The following is a 23,336-nucleotide window of genomic DNA, read 5'->3' as shown; positions in this document are numbered from 1 at the left end:
CCTTAGTTTAGGAGAAGAGGGCTGTATGGATAATAATACAATAAATCTCTGGCTTTGTGAAAATTGAAGACTTCCTTATGGGGAACAGGTGGAAGTCTTGGGATGAAATTTATAGACAGATACAACACTCCCACAGAATTCTAAACTAGTCTTTTCTCATGCTCATTTCAAAACTTAGAGAGCTTGATATAGGAAATCTATTTAAAAAAGAAAATGTCTCCACAGCTTTGAATACTCAAACACAGAAGAGGTTGAGCAGTTGGATTATAGTTCTAAAAGAAAACAAAGGGCAGGAATCCTCCAGTAAGATCATTGAGAGTTGGAAAAAGAGGGAAGATATTGAAATTAGCCCACAGTTATGGGATAAGACAAATACATTTAATAAAACCATCTTCTGCGGTGCTAATTTTAAACACATGCAATTTTACAATAAATGGCTAATTTATAGAACCCCCTCTTTCCTTCACAACATCTTTCCCCAAATTGCCGACAAATGCTTTCGGTGCGAAGAAAAAGGTACCTGGAAGCATATTGTCTGGGAGTGCTCAAAAATTCAGCCACTCTGGAAGGAAATTGAAAAATACCTCTCTATCGAGCTCAAAGACTCTATAGTATTTGATGATTTAATTCCTGTCTTAGGCTGTTCCTCAATCCACACTCCACAGGACAAGCCCCTCTTCATAGCTTCTCTAATAGCTAAATCCCTTATTTTGCAGTCCTGGAAAACAGATCTAGTACCAACATTTCAGGCATGGAAGGCAAAATTACTACGAATCCAGGACAGGGAAAGAAAATATGCATTGAGATCAGGGGTTCTTAAGAAATACGAAAAATTCTGGAGTGCGTTTGAATCCTAGTCTGTTCTCTGACAATATCCAATCTGAATCACATCTTCTTAATACTAGTCTGCTAGATTGTTTTTACCTATGCACATTGCACTTTAAAATTAAGCTTTGAACTGATGAAATTTGAACATGTTTCTGTATTTATGTGTCCAGTACTGTATGATCTTCTTTATCAATGTGTTTTGAAATGTTGATTCTGTCTTCATGAACTCTCAATAAAAATATATTTTAAAAAAAAATATTTACACCTGTAAACACCACAGCACACACCTAAAATGTACACATTTAACACTATAACATCTCAATTATACAAATATTAATAAATACAACTTAATCAATGCATTGAATATGATTAAATTACTTCCCACCCTATTCCCCTATAAAGCCACAATCCACTATGGAACTAAAAATGCAAATATAAAATAAAATAAAATAAATAAATGTAATATAATTAAATTACTTCCCACCCTTGTCCCCTATAAACCCACAACCAGCTACAGAACTATAAAGCTAAATTCAAATTACAAAACAATTACCTGCTAAAAATGTTACACATATATTAAAAATACAAACAAGTCCTATACAACAACCATACATCACATTCATGTAAAAAATATACTAAAATACTGAACAATAATATAAAACAATATTTTTAAGTACTATATTTTTGCTAACGATATTTAAAACTTTGATATTTTTAAAAACTATGGGGCATATTATCAAGGGGGTTTATCTCCGCTTTTTTGGCTTCAAAAGCCAAGAAAGCGGAGATAAAATTATCTCCCTATTACCAAGCTGTCGCTAACACCAGTTAGTGACAGCTAATAGGAGATAGCGACCATCTTGGGCCCCGCTTTGCATGTCAGTGATATTTATCACTAATGACATGCAAAGTGGGCGTGCCAAGATGTTAGCGACTGGAAACAGTCCCTAACATCGCTATCTCCTATTACCAACTTTTGGAGATATTCGCGCTAAGCGCGAATATCTCCAAAAGCTAACACCTGCCCTGAGCAGTTCTTAGCCATGTTATCCAATGGGAGGTGGATAACATGGCTAAGAGCATTTGCTCGATAATGCATGAATATCGCTGACTTTTCAGCGATATTCGTGCATTGCGGCCGTTTTTTATCGCATTTGCGATAAACCTTGCTAATAGCAAGCTTTATCTGCGATAAAAATCGGCGATGTGCGGCGATAATTTTTGTCTCTAAACAAGTTAGAGACAAAAATTATCGCTAGTTGTTGGTAATATGCCCCGATATTTCTTACCTTAAGTTGATCTTCTTGACCACAATATTCTTGCTGTTGATATTCCTGCCCCATTATGTTAATAACTCGATATTTGTGGAACTCAATATATTGAACTTGATATTCTCTCTCCACCCTTTTCTGCATTGCCCTAAATAATAATAAATCTGCCCCTGTCTTTATAGACCTGTAACATAATCACATTATAAGGGACTACCCCGCTGTTAAGATTTTAAAACATATGAAATAACAATCTTTCTCTTAATATTCAGTTTTTTTTCATTTCAGTGGAAAGAGGTCAAAAACCAGAAGGCAAAAGTCTGAGAGGTTAAAAAGTTTAATTTTACTATGATATGTAAATCAAAGAATACACAACAGGCTGCATAAAAATAAACAGTAACAAATATTTAAAGTGTAGTATGGATCATTGTCTTGATAACTCTAAACAGTTCAAACTGAACAAAATGTCTAAAAGTTCATAGTTTTATGTAAAAAATTAGTTAATTAAAAGTGTATAGAATTGGATACGGAAACTGTGCAATGCATCTAACTTTCTGAATTATAGATTATCTTCTTTGTTTTACAGAAGATACAACATTAGTGCCATGAAAACTCTGTGAAGGACGTTTTAAAGTAACCAAATCACATAACTTTTTATTTTTTATGTGCTCTGTTCCAGATACTTACAAATGTAGAAAAGTGAAAAAAGAAAACATCAATTTATAATAGTTGCACAAATTAGAGACTTAGGAAAGTAAGTTACTTCCTAATTAATCAATGCTACAATGTTCATAACAATAGAATCGATATAACCTCATAAAATGATGTTGCAAAAATCGTAGCCACTAATCCGACAAAGTGTATTTAGTTGCACTCTAATGAAGTAAAAAATAAATTTTAACCTACATTTGTAAACTTACATGTAAATTTAAAACTTTTATCTACGGGTATATGTATGCACTCGTTTACGCTTTCAGGTAGAAGTGGGGTCTGTATGTTCTAGGTAGGCCCACAATATGTCTTTTGCAACCAGATAGCTGCACTCTTTGGAATGTTCTATCTAAAAATATGTGTCTAAGGACGGCATCTATTTGTGGTGTTCTCTCTTCCTTACCGTGTCTTTTTTTAAAACATTTTTTACTTGCTCTCTAATAAAGATTATTTTGCCTTTGCAGAAGTAAGGACACCTGCTCAGGCCTCAAACATGCTGTGCTTCAATTGAAAAACACTGTCCTTGTAAAACTTCTGAACGTGCCACCTCAAAAAAAGCACCTGAGTGTGTGTAAAGCCTTGTGTTGTAAAGCCTAATAATTAGTATTACTCCTAAATTTTAACTTGGGGAATTCCTTTGATGGTAAAATAAAAATCAGTATTTCTCTATTTCTAAAATAGTAGGAAGAGATATGGATCAAATATCTGAAGCATAGTTAACCCGTGAATGCTTCAAGTGGTAATAAAAAATGTGTATAATGACATTGGAAAACGCAACGAAATGAACATTCATTTTTCAACATATTGAACTGTCAAGAGCTGTAAACAGCGCTCTGTGTCATGCCAAGCCAATGAAGATTTTCCTGGATATGATGAATGTTCTTCGAGGTCGCAGTGAAATAATCATTTGGTGAACTGCTTTCTGTTGCGTTCTCTCCTCATTGGGTTTTAGGAATCTGCTGGTTATATGTTAGCTAGTAATGGCTGAGTGCCACATCTAACGCAATCAGTAAGATAAAATGTAATGGAAGAAAGGGGGACAAAGCTGTGAAGGAATGTCAGTGGTAGCAATAGGATTAATCTTCTTAATTAATGGGGTTCCCTTGAAATCAAGTTAGCAAGTCTTGGAAGGTGCGGGAGCTCTGTTGGTGCTTCCAGCAACAATCACCGTGCAGACCCTCAACCCCTCACTGGCTTGCAGCGAGGTCGCACCCCGAAATATAATTATTCAATAGAAATGGTGGAAAATATTAGCGTAAATAATACTGGGGTAAGAAAATATCAGAGCCTTTTTTATTACAGGACCTCTTTTTATGTCAAGATTTACTTTCTTTCTAGGCTTATTTTAGGAACCTTCATGTCATTTGTAGTAAATGCAAGCGTCTTTTATGTTAGCCGAATCTCTTTCGAAAACCACCCGTCTGAAGTTATATGAAAATATTGTTCTTTCAGAGCACAATATCAAGAATTTCCAAAATCATTAGACATTTAAGGTGACCTCCCCCGGATAAGAACATTCAGCTAGTATCTAGTAAATAATATTGACAGAACATAATATTTTTTCAAAACCTCTTAAAAGCGTTTTTTCTGATGCTCCTTATAAGTGTGTAAAGTTTCTATTATTCCTGTGTAGTATGAGGAAATCACGAAATCTCACACTACGAAGTGCGCTAAGATTACCGACTCGCCCTGTTTGCCAAAGAAATAGTTGAACCTCCGTCCTACCTCCCTTGTACTATTTTATTGATTTATATATGCAGTTTTGCATAGCACAGACATCACCTAAAGGTGCTAGTGCACTTTACAGTAGACGTGTGTCCTTACATGGATAGTTACTGAGAGCTAACAAATTACCAAACATTACATAAATTCTACGATTACAAAATAGTGAATCAATACAGAAAAAAAGAATACGTGTTGTACAAAAAGTATACGTATATGGTGGAAGTAGTATAGTCATGTGCCAAGAGGTGAGTGAACATGTTCTCAGTGGAGAGGATGAGCTGTGATGTCTAAAATATTGCTGAAGAATGAGGGCTTCCATTTTGAAGGCCGCAAGTGAGGTTGTAGTGCGTAGCTTGAGAGGTAGTGAGTTCCAAATTATGGTTGGGCTACCCGAGAAGGATTGTACCAGGAGTTGTTCCTTTTTAAGGAGAGGGGTTCAAGCAGCAATGCATCTGCATTTCGCGATGGTCGATCACCTCCTGAAAGCTTGAGTTTGTCCACCAGGTAAAGGAAGTGGATGTGCGTGGGAAGGTTATGGGTGTTGCAGGTACTCTTGTAAATAACCCTGGCTTTAATGAGCAACCAGCAGAAAGAGAGCAACCAGCATTGTTTTTGGCCCTGTAGACAAAATCTGCTGCCAAGTGCAGGATCAAAGAGTGAGATGTGTTTTTGGGAGACCAGTCATGAGAGAGTTATAATAGTTGATTCAGAAATTTGGGAATTACATTTGATACAGATCTATCTTTTCATCTCCAAGTTGTCGCTGTTGCAGGAACATGCTTTTCTTTGACCAAAGCTCTTAGAAGGCTCTTTGAATTTCTCTTTCTAGAAGTTAGGAAAATAGTAGCTTATGCTTTGATAACCGTGATGATCGACTACTGCAACAGTCCTTACCTCGAAATAGTAAAGTATCTGATTAAGAAACTCCAGGTTGTACAAAACACCACAATTCGACTTGTACTCCCATGCCTGGATTTCCCCACTTCTGCGGGACCTGCAACCGTCCTGACGCCTGTATCCCCCCACCGCTGCGGAACCTGCACTCGGCCTGATGCCTGTGTCGCTTAGCTCTTCCCACTTCTGCGGGCCCTTCACACAAGACCCGGAAGAGGCTGCAGGATTGCCTGGAGGCAGCTGGGTCTCCCAGTTCCCCCACATCGGAACCCCCTCACAATACCAGGGCCATCAAGAGGGTGCCCCGGAAACCAGACTGTGGTTTCAGGACCTTTTGGCAAAACCGCCAAGCAGCGTTCAGGCTCCTGAGCAAGGCAGCTGATCTCGCCCCCGATTGAGGTGACTGTCAGGGCCCTAGGAGGTGGGAACCTTCCCTGCAACGGTGGTGCCATGGTGACTAAGCCCTCAGTGTTTGAGGACTCCAGGAGCAGGTATTGTCCGACGACGCTGGAAAGATGGGAGAACAACAATCTCTCTACGCTGCTCCGCCCCTTCAGGAAAAGTTGAACACTACAACGCTGAAATCACATTCAATTGGGCCCCCACTTCGGAACTGGTAGCACAAAGGAGGATACATACAACGCCCAATTTCTGCAGCGATTTAGAAAAGGGGGTGGTGATGAACAGAGTGTCTGAATTAAGCAGACCACTCTCACCCAGTCCAAAGATCAGGGCTTGATCCATCACCGTTATTTATCTCACTGCACCATCCCAGCTCAGAACCTGGCTATATGCAAATCAGTCTGTCCCTGGCCCAGTGCATCATGGGAACAGGGCAGACTAAACTACCAAGCCAATTCTTCACCAGAAAGGAGACAAGCTACCGGGGACCGGTTCCTGGCATTTCAGCCGTCTTCGGCCCGGCTTGCTTGAATCCTGATGGTGCAGTGAGAAAGGGACTCATGTCTGAGTATACCCTGCCACACCTATAGTGGCCAAAAACGATTCAGAAAAGGGGGTGGTGATGAACAGAGTGTCTGAATTAAGCAGACCACTCTTACCCAGTCCAAAGATCAGGGCTTGATCCATCACCGTTATTTATCTCACTGCACCATCCCAGCTCAGAACCTGGCTATATGCAAATCAGTCTGTCCCTGGCCCAGTGCATCATGGGAACAGGGCAGACTAAACTACCAAGCCAATTCTTCACCAGAAAGGAGACAAGCTACCGGGGACCGGTTTCTGGCATTTCAGCCGTCGTCGGCCCGGCTTGCTTGAATCCTGATGGTGCAGTGAGAAAGGGACTCATGTCTGAGTATACCCTGCCACACCTATAGTGGCCAAAAACGATTCAGAAAAGGGGGTGGTGATGAACAGAGTGTCTGAATTAAGCAGACCACTCTTACCAAGTCCAAAGATCAGGGCTTGATCCATCACCGTTATTTATCTCACTGCACCATCCCAGCTCAGAACCTGGCTATATGCAAATCAGTCTGTCCCTGGCCCAGTGCATCATGGGAACAGGGCAGACTAAACTACCAAGCCAATTCTTCACCAGAAAGGAGACAAGCTACCGGGGACCGGTTTCTGGCATTTCAGCCGTCTTCGGCCCGGCTTGCTTGAATCCTGATGGTGCAGTGAAAAAGGGACTCATGTCTGAGTATACCCTGCCACACCTATAGTGGCCAAAAACGATTTAGAAAAGGGGGTGGTGATGAACAGAGTGTCTGAATTAAGCAGACCACTCTTACCCAGTCCAAAGATCAGGGCTTGATCCATCACCGTTATTTATCTCACTGCACCATCCCAGCTCAGAACCTGGCTATATGCAAATCAGTCTGTCCCTGGCCCAGTGCATCATGGGAACAGGGCAGACTAAACTACCAAGCCAATTCTTCACCAGAAAGGAGACAAGCTACCGGGGACCGGTTTCTGGCATTTCAGCCGTCTTCGGCCCGGCTTGCTTGAATCCTGATGGTGCAGTGAGAAAGGGATTCATGTCTTAGTATACCCTGCCACACCTATAGTGGCCAAAACGATTTAGAAAAGGGGGTGGTGATGAACAGAGTGTCTGAATTAAGCAGACCACTCTTACCCAGTCCAAAGATCAGGGCTTGATCCATCACCGTTATTTATCTCACTGCACCATCCCAGCTCAGAACCTGGCTATATGCAAATCAGTCTGTCCCTGGCCCAGTGCATCATGGGAACAGGGCAGACTAAACTACCAAGCCAATTCTTCACCAGAAAGGAGACAAGCTACCGGGGACCTGTTCCTGGCATTTCAGCCGTCTTCGGCCCGGCTTGCTTGAATCCTGATGGTGCAGTGAGAAAGGGACTCATGTCTGAGTATACCCTGCCACACCTATAGTGGCCAAAAACGATTTAGAAAAGGGGGTGGTGATGAACAGAGTGTCTGAATTAAGCAGACCACTCTTACCCAGTCCAAAGATCAGGGCTTGATCCATCACCGTTATTTATCTCACTGCACCATCCCAGCTCAGAACCTGGCTATATGCAAATCAGTCTGTCCCTGGCCCAGTGCATCATGGGAACAGGACAGACTAAACTACCAAGCCAATTCTTCACCAGAAAGGAGACAAGCTACCGGGGACCGGTTTCTGGCATTTCAGCCGTCTTCGGCCCGGCTTGCTTGAATCCTGATGGTGCAGTGAGAAAGGGACTCATGTCTGAGTATACCCTGCCACACCTATAGTGGCCAAAAACGATTCAGAAAAGGGGGTGGTGATGAACAGAGTGTCTGAATTAAGCAGACCACTCTTACCAAGTCCAAAGATCAGGGCTTGATCCATCACCGTTATTTATCTCACTGCACCATCCCAGCTCAGAACCTGGCTATATGCAAATCAGTCTGTCCCTGGCCCAGTGCATCATGGGAACAGGGCAGACTAAACTACCAAGCCAATTCTTCACCAGAAAGGAGACAAGCTACCGGGGACCGGTTTCTGGCATTTCAGCCGTCTTCGGCCCGGCTTGCTTGAATCCTGATGGTGCAGTGAGAAAGGGACTCATGTCTGAGTATACCCTGCCACACCTATAGTGGCCAAAAACGATTTAGAAAAGGGGGTGGTGATGAACAGAGTGTCTGAATTAAGCAGACCACTCTTACCCAGTCCAAAGATCAGGGCTTGATCCATCACCGTTATTTATCTCACTGCACCATCCCAGCTCAGAACCTGGCTATATGCAAATCAGTCTGTCCCTGGCCCAGTGCATCATGGGAACAGGGCAGACTAAACTACCAAGCCAATTCTTCACCAGAAAGGAGACAAGCTACCGGGGACCGCTTTCTGGCATTTCAGCCGTCTTCGGCCCGGCTTGCTTGAATCCTGATGGTGCAGTGAGAAAGGGACTCATATCTGAGTATACCCTGCCACACCTATAGTGGCCAAAAACGATTTAGAAAAGGGGGTGGTGATGAACAGAGTGTCTGAATTAGGCAGACCATTCTTACCCAGTCCAAAGATCAGGGCTTGATCCATCACCGTTATTTATCTCACTGCACCATCCCAGCTCAGAACCTGGCTATATGCAAATCAGTCTGTCCCTGGCCCAGTGCATCATGGGAACAGGGCAGACTAAACTACCAAGCCAATTCTTCACCAGAAAGGAGACAAGCTACCGGGGACCGGTTTCTGGCATTTCAGCCGTCTTCGGCCCGGCTTGCTTGAATCCTGATGGTGCAGTGAGAAAGGGATTCATGTCTTAGTATACCCTGCCACACCTATAGTGGCCAAAACGATTTAGAAAAGGGGGTGGTGATGAACAGAGTGTCTGAATTAAGCAGACCACTCTTACCCAGTCCAAAGATCAGGGCTTGATCCATCACCGTTATTTATCTCACTGCACTATCCCAGCTCAGAACCTGGCTATATGCAAATCAGTCTGTCCCTGGCCCAGTGCATCATGGGAACAGGGCAGACTAAACTACCAAGCCAATTCTTCACCAGAAAGGAGACAAGCTACCGGGGACCTGTTCCTGGCATTTCAGCCGTCTTCGGCCCGGCTTGCTTGAATCCTGATGGTGCAGTGAGAAAGGGACTCATGTCTGAGTATACCCTGCCACACCTATAGTGGCCAAAAACGATTTAGAAAAGGGGGTGGTGATGAACAGAGTGTCTGAATTAAGCAGACCACTCTTACCCAGTCCAAAGATCAGGGCTTGATCCATCACCGTTCATTCTCTCTACGCTGCTCCGCCCCTTCAGGAAAAGTTGAAAACTACAACGCTGAAATCACATTCAATTGGGCCCCCACTTCGGAACTAGTAGCACAAAGGAGGATACATACAACGCCCAATTTCTGCAGCAGCACTTTACTTCCAATGGGACTCATGATGCAACGTGTGCTTTTTATATTTTAATCGGCCCCCGAGACAACATAGTTCTCTGCGCAAAGGTACGTTGGCTTTCTTTATTCCCTCTCTTTATCTTGAACTTCTCTCATAACTAAACATTCTCCATTAGAACAATGGCTAAAAATGGCTTTGGTCATAAATTACAATAGCAATTCGCCTCCCCCATCCACTGACCATTACTAAGTCTGGGTAACTACATTGTCTTTGCACTGGGATCATCAAAACCGAAATAGGACTTGACGCCTCACCCTCATTACCTAACCATCAAAATGGAAACAGGACTTACCTGCTCAGCCCCATGATAGAAAGCGAAACAGGACAACACCCCCCTCATAATTCATGAAAACAGACAGAGGACTACATACCCATTCTTTATTTCTCCTAAGGAGTCGGACATTTTAGACTAGTCCCCCCTCAGTCACCCAAATTACAGTCTGTTCAGATACCGACTTCCCCCCTCGCTCATCAGATCAACACCTCAGTGCACTCCCCCCTATTTTTGCTTGATCTATCCCTGCCTATATTTAAGAATGCCCATATTTTAGACTGACTCATCCACTCCCAACTCGCAAATATAGTAGCCCTGACTCAACACTATCCTCAGCCAGCCTGACGTCCTAGCCTACACTACAACACACTCCCCTCACCTACAACACAGTTCACAATATGGAACTCACAGGCACTCACACCTACAAAATCACTTACCCCCAGCTCACTAAAGAATCTGCCAAACGCTTCAAACACAACTTTTTGAAATCTCACCCAGAAACCCCCTTTGCAGACCCTTATTTCTCACTACACAATGGGGTCACAACCACCGATATCATTTTCTATACTAAACGTAGAGCGCAATGGAGGAAAGCCTTCCTAACCTTACTCGCAATTTCCTCCACAAGGAAGTCCGCACATGGTCTAGTGATTTCCATTGCACCATCACAACTCTTCCAAGTGACAGCAACCATCACTATTTACAACAACGGTACTATCCTCACTCAGTCCACAGACTGTAGTCTAAACCCATTCAATAACATATTTCCCATTATTAAAGAGCATGTCTCCAATCCACCTACTCCTGCCTAACTGACCCCCACTCCTAGCACCCAAGACACCACAACAATGACCCATTATATCACCCTCCCACCCCCCACCTCCTTGCCATCTAGGTGCTCAGAGCCTCACGCCTCCCTCAACCCTACTACCCCACCCTACAACACACGTCTCCTTTCTCCACCTAATCCTAACATACTTACAACTTGCACGACTGTAACAACAAACTCACCCATTATTCAATCTGGTAGGTCCCCCGGAACGACCATATCCCCTCCCACCCCTAGTCCCCCCTCCTCCATCACATCCCTCCCCCTCCCACCCCTAGTCCCCCCTCCTCCAACACCATCCTTCCCCCTGCCTTGGTGCTGCCTCATAACGACACATCCTTCCTCCCCCATCCCAGTTTGTAGTCACGCACCCACTATAGAAGTCGCTCCCTCACCATTTCCAGTCAGAGGTCACTCCCCCTCTAACAGCTCTCCCACCCTTACTCTCCCTTCCCCTGCACCTTCCCTACTCCACTTGCTCACCTCGAACTCTGAACCCCCCCCATTCCAGCCAACCCCACTGTGTTCACCAGGTGGCGTATACAAGGTATTCCCACCACGGCCACTCTATGAACATCCCACCTGCCCCTAATCCACCCTCAGAACATATCTCATCTTCTATTACTCCTCCCACACCCCCTCTACTACCATACGCTCCCACTACCTAGTTAGCTCCAGCTCAACTCCCCTACTCACACACTACACTCTCTTCTATGTTTCCACCAAATCTTATACCAGAGCATACTACAACCATGGACACACCTATCACACCCCTCATCCACCACCAACCACACCAACCACTCCATACACCCATGCCAAATACATGCCCAACACTTTACTCATCACTTCCCCTTACTCGTCCCACGCCTTCATCATATCTCACACCGAACCGAGCTAAATCTCCCCAATTCATATCACGGTCTACCACCCCCACCACTACCGTTCCAAACACCACTTTGGACAAGATTATATCCACCCTTCTCCAAATTAAACAGGATCTGCATACTTTCAAAGAGTTGTTTTCGAATCAACCCAGGCACGCCTCACCTCCCAGTGCCCTTTCACCTAACAAGCCCCCCACCCATCCTACACACTCACACAAACATAACCCTCCTTACTGGACCTCAATTCCCGCCCGTAATTCTGCCACCCGCCCTCTCCGAACCATCAATCCACTTTCGGGGTACGACATACGCCCCCTCCTACACTCTTATGATCCCGCTCTCACGACACACATAGCCACCACACACCTTCCCATCCCTACTACCCAACCCACACAGGTCCCCCACACAAAACAATAGAGGTACAGTTTCCAATAATCTTTAAAAAAGTCACCCTCACTCTGGACGCCTCCTAATCCCTCGTCACTCCGCGGCTCAAATGCACACCACTAAACTGCAGCTCTGCCCCATGACACGTATCTGACATAGCCGACCTCATCACCGCACTTGACCTGACCATACTCACTGAAACCTGGTTAACTGAATCTTCCTTGCCACTCATTGACATTCTAGTAACCCCTAACTATCACATCATCAGATTGGATAGGAATGGCAAGACAGGGGGTGGAATCGCATGTATTCACCGGAGCAACCTCTCAGTAATTAGAGGCAATTCCCCTATATTCTCCTCCTGTGAACACATCTGCCTCGACGTCAACAGCGAGGACAATCCAGTATGCTCTCTCCATATTATTTACCACCCACCAGGGGACAACCTCACCTCCACTGAACACCTCATGGACATGATCACAATAAACTCTGTTCGACAAAACACACAAATATTCCTTGGTGATTTCAATCTTCTTTGGAACGATTACAACGACTCTGTGGTCAATAGACTCAAAAACTTCCTCAGCGCTCTAGACCTCACCCAAATCTGCAACAACCCTACTCCCGACAAAGGCTCTACCCTGGATCTAATCATTATTGCTTCTCCTGCTTTGGACTAAAATTGTTAACAGCTCACTTCAACAAGGATTCATCCCGGACTCCCTCAAAGTGGGACAAGTATCACCCATACTAAAGAAACCCACAGCAGACCCTACCGACCTAAACAACTATCGCCCTATCTTGAATATCCCTACCCTGGCCAAATTGTTAGAAAAATGTGTACACCTCCAACTGACAAAACACATTGAGCACTTTGACCTCCTCAACTCACACCAATCAGGCTTTCGAGCAGGCCACAGCACGGAATCAGCCATGACACACATAATTGATGACGCGGTTCAAATTCTTGATCAGAACGGTACCTGCCTCCTCATCCTAATCGACCTCTCATCAGCCTTTGACACGCTCAAACAAGAGAACTTACTCGATCTGGTGAATATCCGAATGGGTCTATCACGGACAGTACTTAAGTGGTTTACCTCCTGTCTTCATAACCGGACTCAGAAATTCAAGATTAACAACACCGTGTCCACACCCGTTCAAGTAACACTTGGTGTCCCACAAGGATCCTCCCTATCCCCAACATTGTTAAATCTAGTCATGGAACCACTCACTGCACTGCTTCAAGCATCTAATGTGCAATTTCACATGTTCGCAGGTGACACCCAACTCTACCTTAAAATACGAACCCCTGAAGGCATCAAACTACTCAACACAACGCTTAGGAATACACAGACTTGGCTAGCCGAGAATCATCTCAAACTTAACGCTCTGGAAACGGAATTCCTCCTAATAGCACCTCCCGCCAAAGTCCCCATCACTCAGGCTTGGCTTAAACATCTCACTGCACTCAACGTCCAACCTTTCATCGTGGATTCAGCGAAATCTTTAGGCATAACCTTCTACTGCAATCTCAATATGCAACATCATATCAGCAATGCAACGAAGTGAGCTAATTTCCAAATCAATACTTTGAGGAAGCTGAAACTCTTTCTCCCAGTCAATGACTTCAGGACCGCAGTCCAAGCCCTAGTTATCCCTCTGGTAGATTATGGAAATGTCGCCCTCTATGGCCTCCCCATATCGACAACAGCACCGCTAAGAGCCTCCATTAATGCTGCAGCTAGACTTATCACTGGATCAAAAAAACGCTCACACATCTCTCCTGACTTAAAATCCCTGAATTGTCTGCCATACAAAGCTAGAATATACCTGAAAATCGTGTGCATGACACACAAGGATATACACCAAAACTCGCCCAGTTACCTCGCTCAGAAATTGACAATTTAGTGTGGCTCAAGAGCCACAAGAAGCGCAGAAAATCTTCTTTTGAAACCACAAAGATTCCACAAGAAAAAAACTTATAAACGCTCCTTCTCAGGGATGGAACCCAGGATCTGGAATACCTTCCCTCCAGAAACCAGACTTATCTCTTCCACGGCATCCTTCAAAAAAGAAGTAAAATCGATCCTCTTGACGAAATTCACATGAATATAGGCTGAGGAATTCTCGAGACTCGTTATTTTTCCCTTTACTACAATGTCTGGCCTGACCGCCTATGCACCTTTGTTACCTTGCATTGTTCTCTATTGATAACCTTCTGCTCTTCTTTGCACAAAACGCTTTGTTGATTATTCTTTGTCTTTATATCCCATATGTGTGTAAAGAGCTCTGATATCAGTGAGGATCTTGTTTGCGCTCTATAAAACTTTCAAAACAAAATAAACAAATAAATTAACAATAATTTTTAAAGCCAGCCATCGGACTAGGCCAAAATTGATCTTAGAGAGGTTTGCATTCTATGCACCCCCCATTGCTTTGAGATCGGCTAATTCGAAACTTCTAGCATTTCCCAGGTTCATGCTGAAGACTACTGAAGGGAGATCCTTGTCAGTGCATGGTGCTAAGGTGTGGAATCGGTACAAAAGGGGGTGGTGATGGACGGAGCATCTGAATCAATCAAACACTCACACCCAATCAAAAGATCTGGGTTTAATCCATCACCGTTCCTTAGCCCACTCTGCCACCCCAGTTATGTTATGTTATAAAATTTGTAAAGCGCTTAGCTGCCACAGCAAAGTGGCGTCCCGGCGCTATAATGGACAAAATAACACAACCAGATGGAAATACCAGACAGAACAAAGGAACAGATTTAGACTAGGGGAAACAAAAAAGTTTTGATAGCACTTCTGAAAGACAGTAGATCCGGTAGGGCACGGATATCAACGGGTAAAGTGTTCCAAAGACTCGCTGCCATGTCTTCCCTGGACCGGAAACAAGCTTCCGAGGACCGGTTTCTGGCATTCCAGCGTCTTCAGCCCGGCTTGTTTGAATTCAGTGGCAAAGTGAGCAAGGGACTCACGTCTGAGCATACTCTGCCACACTTATGGCGGCCAAAAGCGGTACAAAAGGGGGTGGTGATGGACGGAGCATCTGAATCAATCAAACACTCACACCCAGTCAAAAGATCTGGGTTTAATCCGTCCATCACCACCCCCTTTTATACCGATTTTGGCTGCCATAAGTGTGGCAGGGTATGCTCAGGCGTGAGTCCCTTGCCACTTTGCCACTGGATTCAAGCAAGCCGGGCTAAAGACGGCTGTAATGCCAGAACCCGGTCCGCGGAAGCTTGTTTCCGGTCCAGGGAAGACATGGCTTGGCACAGAGCATGTTAAACAGTTTAAATTCAGGCATTAAACAACGCGTAAAGCTGCACTAGTGAAGGAATTGTTTTTGCGAGCACAGGGGCAAAGGTGGGTTTCAGTTTACACGCACGCCAGATGGGAGGGATAAGTATTGGGAGAACCGGCTGGAGAATTTTGATGGCGAAGATATGGTTTTACTCCCCGAACATTGATAACCTAGTAATTGATGACCCAGGGACAAAAAGGGGAAACACAGGAACATAGCGCATTAGGGAAAAAGGTTACAACTACAGTGAGCAAAATGCAGTGTTATAAGTGCATTGTAACAAAAAACATTTGAGACACTATAATGTGATTAATTTATTTGTATTGTTATTGATTTGTAGTGACCCCCGAAGAAGGGCACATGGAGGCCCGAAATGCATTGGGTTTTTTAACTACAAAATAAATGATTATTTGTGAAGGACTTCCTGCATTCATCGCATTCTTTCATGAAGGCCCGGAATGGCACAGTTTGAATGTTAAAAATTGAAAGTTGGCACCTGACCCAATTGGTGGATTTTAACTACTAATCAAAACGTCATATAAATGAATCAAGATATGGAAGAAAAAGGTTTAAAAACTTAAAGCACTAAGGAGTGTGAATACAAAGTGCACGCAATGGAAGCAGCACATAGCTGTGCATTTGGATACGGGGCTGCGAAGTCCCTCCTTTCATATGTTTCTTAACTGATGGCAGTAGGGCATGCCTATAAACTTCATCTGCACGCAATTTAAACGAAGGATGGATTAACTAGATGAATTACAATTGTTGGTCAAAAATGGTGTGCATCCCCCACTGTGATGAATTGGCACAGAGCAGGGGAGGAGTGGTGGGCACACTGAGGCTTTTGCAGGCCGTCTCGGGCCAACCAAACAGTCATGTTCACTTAGCATGTTTTCCACCCAGGCTGCATTACAGCCTGGATGGAGAGCATGCCCAGGTCCCCAGTCCCCGTCTGAGCGCCGAATTATGGCACTCAGACCAATCACAGTACTGCATTGAAGTGTTCTGATTGGCTCAGGGGAGCCTGGCTGCTTCCTGATCAGCCGACTGAGGAGAGAAGACGCGGGAAACCAGCGGCTAGGAGGTAAGCCTATTTTTATTTTGTTTACATTTCTTTACCTCCGAGCCTCCCGCCCCGCTGCCCAAGATCCGTGCCGGCCGCCACTAGTGTAGGGTTCTAAGTGCATCATCTACCACCTGTACTGAAGCTGTTTCAGTGCTGTAGGCCGGTTAAAACTGTATTCATCTAGGACATTATTTTTGATGTGTTGGGAGAGTTGCTCCACTGCCCCCCTTTTCAATGATTTTGCGTGGAAAGACAGGTTGGAGATCGGGTGATAGCTGTTGACGTAATTAGTCTCTGCTGAGAGTTTTTTGAGAAAAGGGGTGACTTGTCAAGTTTTAAGGCAGTCAGGAAATGTTCCTTAGCTGAGGGAGAGAATCACCAATTTTGTCCAGAAGGGTAGAATGAGAGTATTAAGGTATTTGGTAATGTTACCCGGAATTGGGTCCACAAAGTAGTTTGAGAGTTTGGGGTTCACAATGATTTTGAGAAAGTCCTACATAATGATGTTAAGTGTTTCCCAAGTATCATTGGATATGGACTAAGTATGGGCGGAAAATCCGTTCAGCTCGCGGATTTTGTGGATTTTCAGTAAATTCGCGAATTTCCCGCAAAATCCGCAAATCCGCGAGCAGCGGATTTTATGGCTTGCTCGCACTGTTCGCGTGAGTTCGTGGCTTCCCAGTTCAACTTCGCGCCCCGCGAATAAGCGCTAAATTGCAGAAATACGATCTTAGCAAAACTGAAACTACTTACCAGGTTCAAAAGTTCAAGCTCATCATTAGTAGCCATTTCCTGTAGTGCTTCCTGAGGGGCCCCTCCAGAGTTCAGTTGCCTACTATTATGTGACCCTGCTCTGACCCTCAGAATAGTTACACATATGCCACAAAGGTCCTGAATTACAGCTAAGGGAGACAAGCAGGAGCCAGGCTGGGAAGTTCAAATCCAGTGACACATTAATCAGCCCCTAATTCATTATTGTCAGTTGGGGCAGGGCAGGTGTTGTAACTAATTTTGCAACAATGAAAGCACTTAGCAAGTGCAAAAGATCACTAATCAGGAAGCACTAAGGAAGCAGGTGCCAGCTAAAAAAATATTCTGTGACACATTAATCAGCCCCAAATTAATTCAGGTCACTTGAGGCAGGGAAGGTGTGCTTTGCTTTGCCACAATAATGTACACTGGACAACCAGAGGGTGCTGTGATGAAACAGAGGGTGGCATGGGTGAGCCAGAGGGTGGCATGGGTGAACCAGAGAGTGGCAGTGGTGACAGAGGGTGGCAGTGATGAAGAAGAGTGTCCCAAACAGGCTGGACACGTAGAAACAACAAGTTCGCAAAACTTGCGACCCGACAGGTAAGTTTGCGTTTGCGAAATTGTACAAAAACCCTTGCGAACTGGCAGAAACCCGCGCGAACACAAAAAAAAAATCCGCAAATTCGCGAGAATTCGCGGATTTTGCGGATTGCGAGTTCGCAAATCCGCAAAATTCGCGAACGCGAGATTCGCAAAATTCGCCCATGCTTAATATGGACACCAGAGGAGAAGAAGGGTAGACATCTTGACGTAGAAGTAGTTTTCCTTTGAAGTCAAAGAACTGTAGAAACTCTTCTGCTTTTGCGGGTAAGTCATCAAATTAGGAGGAAAGGGAGGGGCTGTTGGAGGTGTTGACCAAATTAAATAGTTGGTTCGGTCATTTCTTGGCTGAGTCCAGGAGGGTTCTAAAATGATTGTATTTCTTGCAAAACATTTGTCTATTGTAGAGGGAGCATGTGTTTCAGAGAAATTTGAGGTTAGTGGCAAAGGGTGAGTGTCTCCATTTCTTCTCTAGAATGCTTAAAGCTTTTCTTTCCTCATATAAGGCATTGTTGATCGATGGGGCTGATGGCTTAGGTCATTTAATTTTGCTTTGGTGTTAAACTACATTATTAAGCAGATCAAAGTGACATTTCAGACTGTGGGAGGTCAAATCAATGGCATCTGTTATGTGGCCATTGGGTGGTAGTACATTCTGACCAATGCTACTTAGTATACAGATGCCCATGTTCCTGGTGTCTCAAACAAAGTAATTTTCAGTTGGTTCATTGTCACACAGAGTCATAAGGTGAAGGGAAGAAGAAAATTACTGGACCAGTCTACCGGTATAGGTTTAATTCACTAAGAGCAGGTCTTCATTGGAGATAATTCGATTTAGCGTGAAACCCTTTTTGTGTGTTGGTTTTAGGTTATTTTGGATCACATCATTTCCAGAAAGAGAGTGCAGGTGAAGTAGTTCACTGCAGATTCTTGTGTGGTGCTGCAATGAAGATTTAAGTCTTACAGGAAGATGTCTCTGTTACTTTGTGTTGTTTGGTCATTTATGATGTTGATGCATTTCTCAACAAAGTCTGTGTTATCACATGATGGGTGGTAGATTGCATTTATTCTGAAAGGGGAATTCTGCTGAGAGCATAAATCCAGAGTGAGGCTTTGGAATGATGAAGAAGAGTCATTGATTATCTCTCTGCACTGCAGTAACTCACTGATGATGGCTCTGATACCTCACCGACTCTGCCTACCTGGTCCTTTCGGAGGATGTAGTAATTTGGAGGAAGTAGATCATAAGTATTGCAGGATGTGTCATTGAACTAGGTCTCAGTAAGAATTAAGAAAGTCAGGGTGTAGTGTTTAATGGTGTCTGAAATGTCCAGCTTATACTTCATTGCACAATCTATAGTTGTGGAGCATGGAGCAGAGGTAACTGATTTGGTGTGAGGGGTTTCAGGGGTTTTGGGATCAATTCTGCCCAAGGCTGAATTATAACTCGGGTGTGCCAAAGGCTCAGCCTTGGACACCTCCCAGTTGGGTTATAAAATGGTCCGACCAGGTGACCGGATAAGGATTCTGTACTTTTATCAGAAAGTTAGTGCAGATAGGATCAAGAACATGTCCAGTTTGATGAGTGGGAAAGCTAAATGCTGATTAAGTGGAGCCAATTGTAACCCATCAAACAGGTCTTGTGTGTCCTTACTGTTTGTCTGATCCAGATGTATAATCAGGTCATCCAGAACCATTTAAAGGTCAAATCTTACCACCCTAGTGGTGACTGCATCCCACCAAGCCTGGAGAAAAGGTCCCACTGGGCCTGGGGACCTATAGATCAATGAGCCTCCTAAGAAACAGGCAGAATTTGATTATTTAGGCACAGGATTGACAACTGAAGACACTACCCTTAATGATAAATTGTCTCGCCTGGAGAGATTGGAGAAGAAATTGATTCGCACACGGTTGCATGGACATTTATTGACAAAATATTTGCAAGAAAATATTATCCCAAAGGGCCTACAGGTTCACAACGAACCAGGCATTTTTATTGAACTTCCTAAATTCTGTGAGGGTTTCAGCTTTGTGGCTAACAACTGCTCCGACACTGGATGGTGTTGGGAGTAGAGACTGCACTGGAGTACGTGAAGAAACTAACCCAGGAGATAGCTGACCTCAAAAAAGAAATCCTAGAGGACAAATCTCTAAAAAACGCCAAAGAGGCACTTGAACGGGCAGAAAAAGCCACAGCTGAGTTCAATAGTGTAACATTGAACAAAAAAATGGAAAAACTAGCTAAAGACATCAAGGCATACGATAAGAAAGTCACATATCCCTACATTTGTGACAACTACTACACCCAAGACACACAGGGATACTTCATCAATCGCAATAGACAGAACAACAAACGATTTGCCACTTTTTCTGATTCTCCCTTCGGCAGTGGTCCGGAAAGTGATTCTGAAAGAGCAAGTATCAGCACTGACTCAAGGTCATACCAACAAGGTCCTTCCTTCCCTGCCCAAGCACAGAACTACTCCAAAGGGCCATCTCATCACACAGGGATACAGAACCAGGATACCTTCGGCCCTCCGAATACGTCTGCTTTTTTAGGAGAGACCCCTTGGAACAACAGAGATCCCAATATGGGGTGACCACCGAGATGGAAAACCAGGTGAGAGGCAGTCACAGGGGCAACAGCAGAGTACACTTCCAGCCACAACCACATCAGAATCATGGCGAAATCAGGACGAGACGCCAAACATATCATTGGTGAACACCAACATGTCAGTCCTCATCAATGAGATCAATCCATCCTTTGGAGAAAAAAATGGGCAACAAAGGACAACAAACATGAAAGACCCTGTCCTAAACATTTCAATTCACACCTTGAACACAGCTGAGCATGACATACTTGCAAAGGGTCTGTCTTTTATACCAAATACTCCTCCCAACTCCTTCAACATTAAAATAGAGCTTCAACAGGTCTTTAGGAAAATCCGCCTGAAGTACTTTTTCGCCAAAAATTATGACTACATCAGAAAACCTGCAGCCACTGATTTCCGCCCCCCTCCACTTTCAATCCGGCTCCACATCTCATGAACGAAAAAATCCTAGCATTTGAAAAAGTAGTGATGACTGAAGTTATGAACCTACTACAGAAGACCAAATATATTAAACACAACATCACTAAATAGGAGAGACTGGCACTACAAACACTTAAGGACAATAAATCCATTGTGATAAAGATCGTGGATAAAGGTGGTGCGGTTGTTATCCAGAACAAGGAAGACTACATAGCAGAGATCAAAGAACAACTCAACTGCCAAGACAGTTATACACACATAACACGAGACCCCACGAAGAAGATAACCAAATTGATCAACACACTCACTAGACAAGGTCTAGAAGAGGGATTTCTTTCTGAACTCGAATTCAAATTTCTGAATAATGATGACCCCAGGATTCCAACAATATACACAATCCCCAAGGTCCACAAAAATCTACAGAAACCACCAGGAAGACCGATAGTCTCTGGCTGCGGCTCCATATTGGAACCAATCAACAAATATCTGGATAGCTTCCTACAACCATTCGTATGGGAAATAAGATCAATTATACGTGACACCTTGCACACCATCCAAATCCTAGAGAACCAGCCATTCAACAAAGCCACACAATATTTTGTCACACTAGACGTGTGCTCATTATATACAAGCATACCACAGGAGGAAGCAATCACTGTCATCAGGAAGGTTTTAGACACCTGTACTTCACCCTATTGGATCCTCACCGAATTCTTGGTCTAAATATTAACCATCGCAATGACAAAAAATTACTTCATTTTCCAAAACATGTTTTTCTAACAATGCAAGGGAGTCGCCATGGGGGCTGGATTTGCCCCCAGTCTGGCGAACTTGTACATGGACTACTTTGAACATCTATATATATATATACTCAGACCAGAATCCCTATATTGACAACATAACCACATGGAATCGGTATATCGATGACATCGTAAGGTATGGACCGGCCCAGAAAACACACTTGAGCTTTTTGCTTTCTTGGTTAAATGCACGTCCCAGAGACATTCATTTTACAATGTCACACAGTAACGAGTTCATTCCATTTCTGGACCTCTCATTGGAAGTAGAGGAAGAGAGAATCGCGATGAATCACAACAAGAAGCCCACAGATCGTAACACGCTCTTACAGTACAATTTCCATCACCCGAGGAACATGAGAGATAATCTTCCCTAGGGGCAATTTTTCCTTGTGCGTCGGAACTGCACAAGAAGAAAGCATTACTTTAAAGAAAGTGATTTAATAATCTCTAAACTGAGGGAAGGGGATACCCCAAGGGGCTTCTCAATAGAGCAAGGAAAAGGGCATGGTATAGACCTCGAGAGACATTACTAGAGGTCCAACCAAGGAACCAAGAAATGGACAGACTAATCTGCATAACAACCTTCAACACAAGAAGCCATGAGATAAACAAAATCATTAAAAAAATATTAGAACCTAGTGGGGCCGGAAATTGGAATACCGGAGGTGCCCATGTGCTCCTTCAAACAGGTTAAAAATATCAAAGACTACATAGTTTCTTTATTTCTGGATCCTACACCTGCACCCAGTACTAGATCTCAGCTAGGTCTAACACCAATCACAGGACACCTGAGGAGCAGCAATTGCAAGGCATGTAAATACGCAATGACTGGAAAAACCTTCATACATCGAAGAAAATCTTACTTGCTCACCCAATTTACCAACTGCAACAGTCAAAATGTTATTTATGCAATAAGATGCCCATGCATGATGATCTACATAGGCCAGACCCCTCAAAAAGTCAAGAACAGAATCCTGCAACACCAGAGCAGGATAAAATGCAAAGTGCAAGTGGCACCCTTAGTGGAACACTTTACTACAGTGGGCCACACACACGAACAACTTGAATGGTGGGTAATTGAAAAAGTAAGTTCACATCAAAGAGGTGGAAGCATAGCTATCCAGCACAACTACAAGGAATGCCGTTGGATACATACAACTGAGTCAGTGACCCATGGCCTCAATGAACAGGAAGAAAACTATGCACAGATGAGCAGACTCTAGTCCACACAAACACAAGGATCCAGTACCTACTTATGCTCTTATACAACTCACAGTAGGATATCCTAGTTCAATTGTCCACTCCACGACCCACATACAAGGCCCCTAACAAAATTGCCACCAGGGTTCCTGAACCACTATGGCCTTCTTCTACCTCTATTGGGTGGTAATTGTGAAGTGTACACCACTGCAACTCCATGGTGAGGAAAGGATCAATTTACTATTGTAGGACCTATTTCCAACAAGCCACACTATGGTTAAATGTGACCTCCGGTGTACACCACATACTACTACATAATTGGAGAATTTTTAATATGTGAATTAATGGTCTGTTTTACTTAAATATGTCATACCAAGTTTAATATGAAATCCAGGTTTTTT

This window comes from Lissotriton vulgaris, chromosome 1_1, assembly GCF_964263255.1.
Source record: "Lissotriton vulgaris chromosome 1_1, aLisVul1.2, whole genome shotgun sequence".
NCBI classification, from domain to species: domain Eukaryota; kingdom Metazoa; phylum Chordata; class Amphibia; order Caudata; family Salamandridae; genus Lissotriton; species Lissotriton vulgaris.
The sequence above is the reverse complement of the archived record's forward strand: the minus strand, read 5'-3'. Positions refer to the sequence as shown.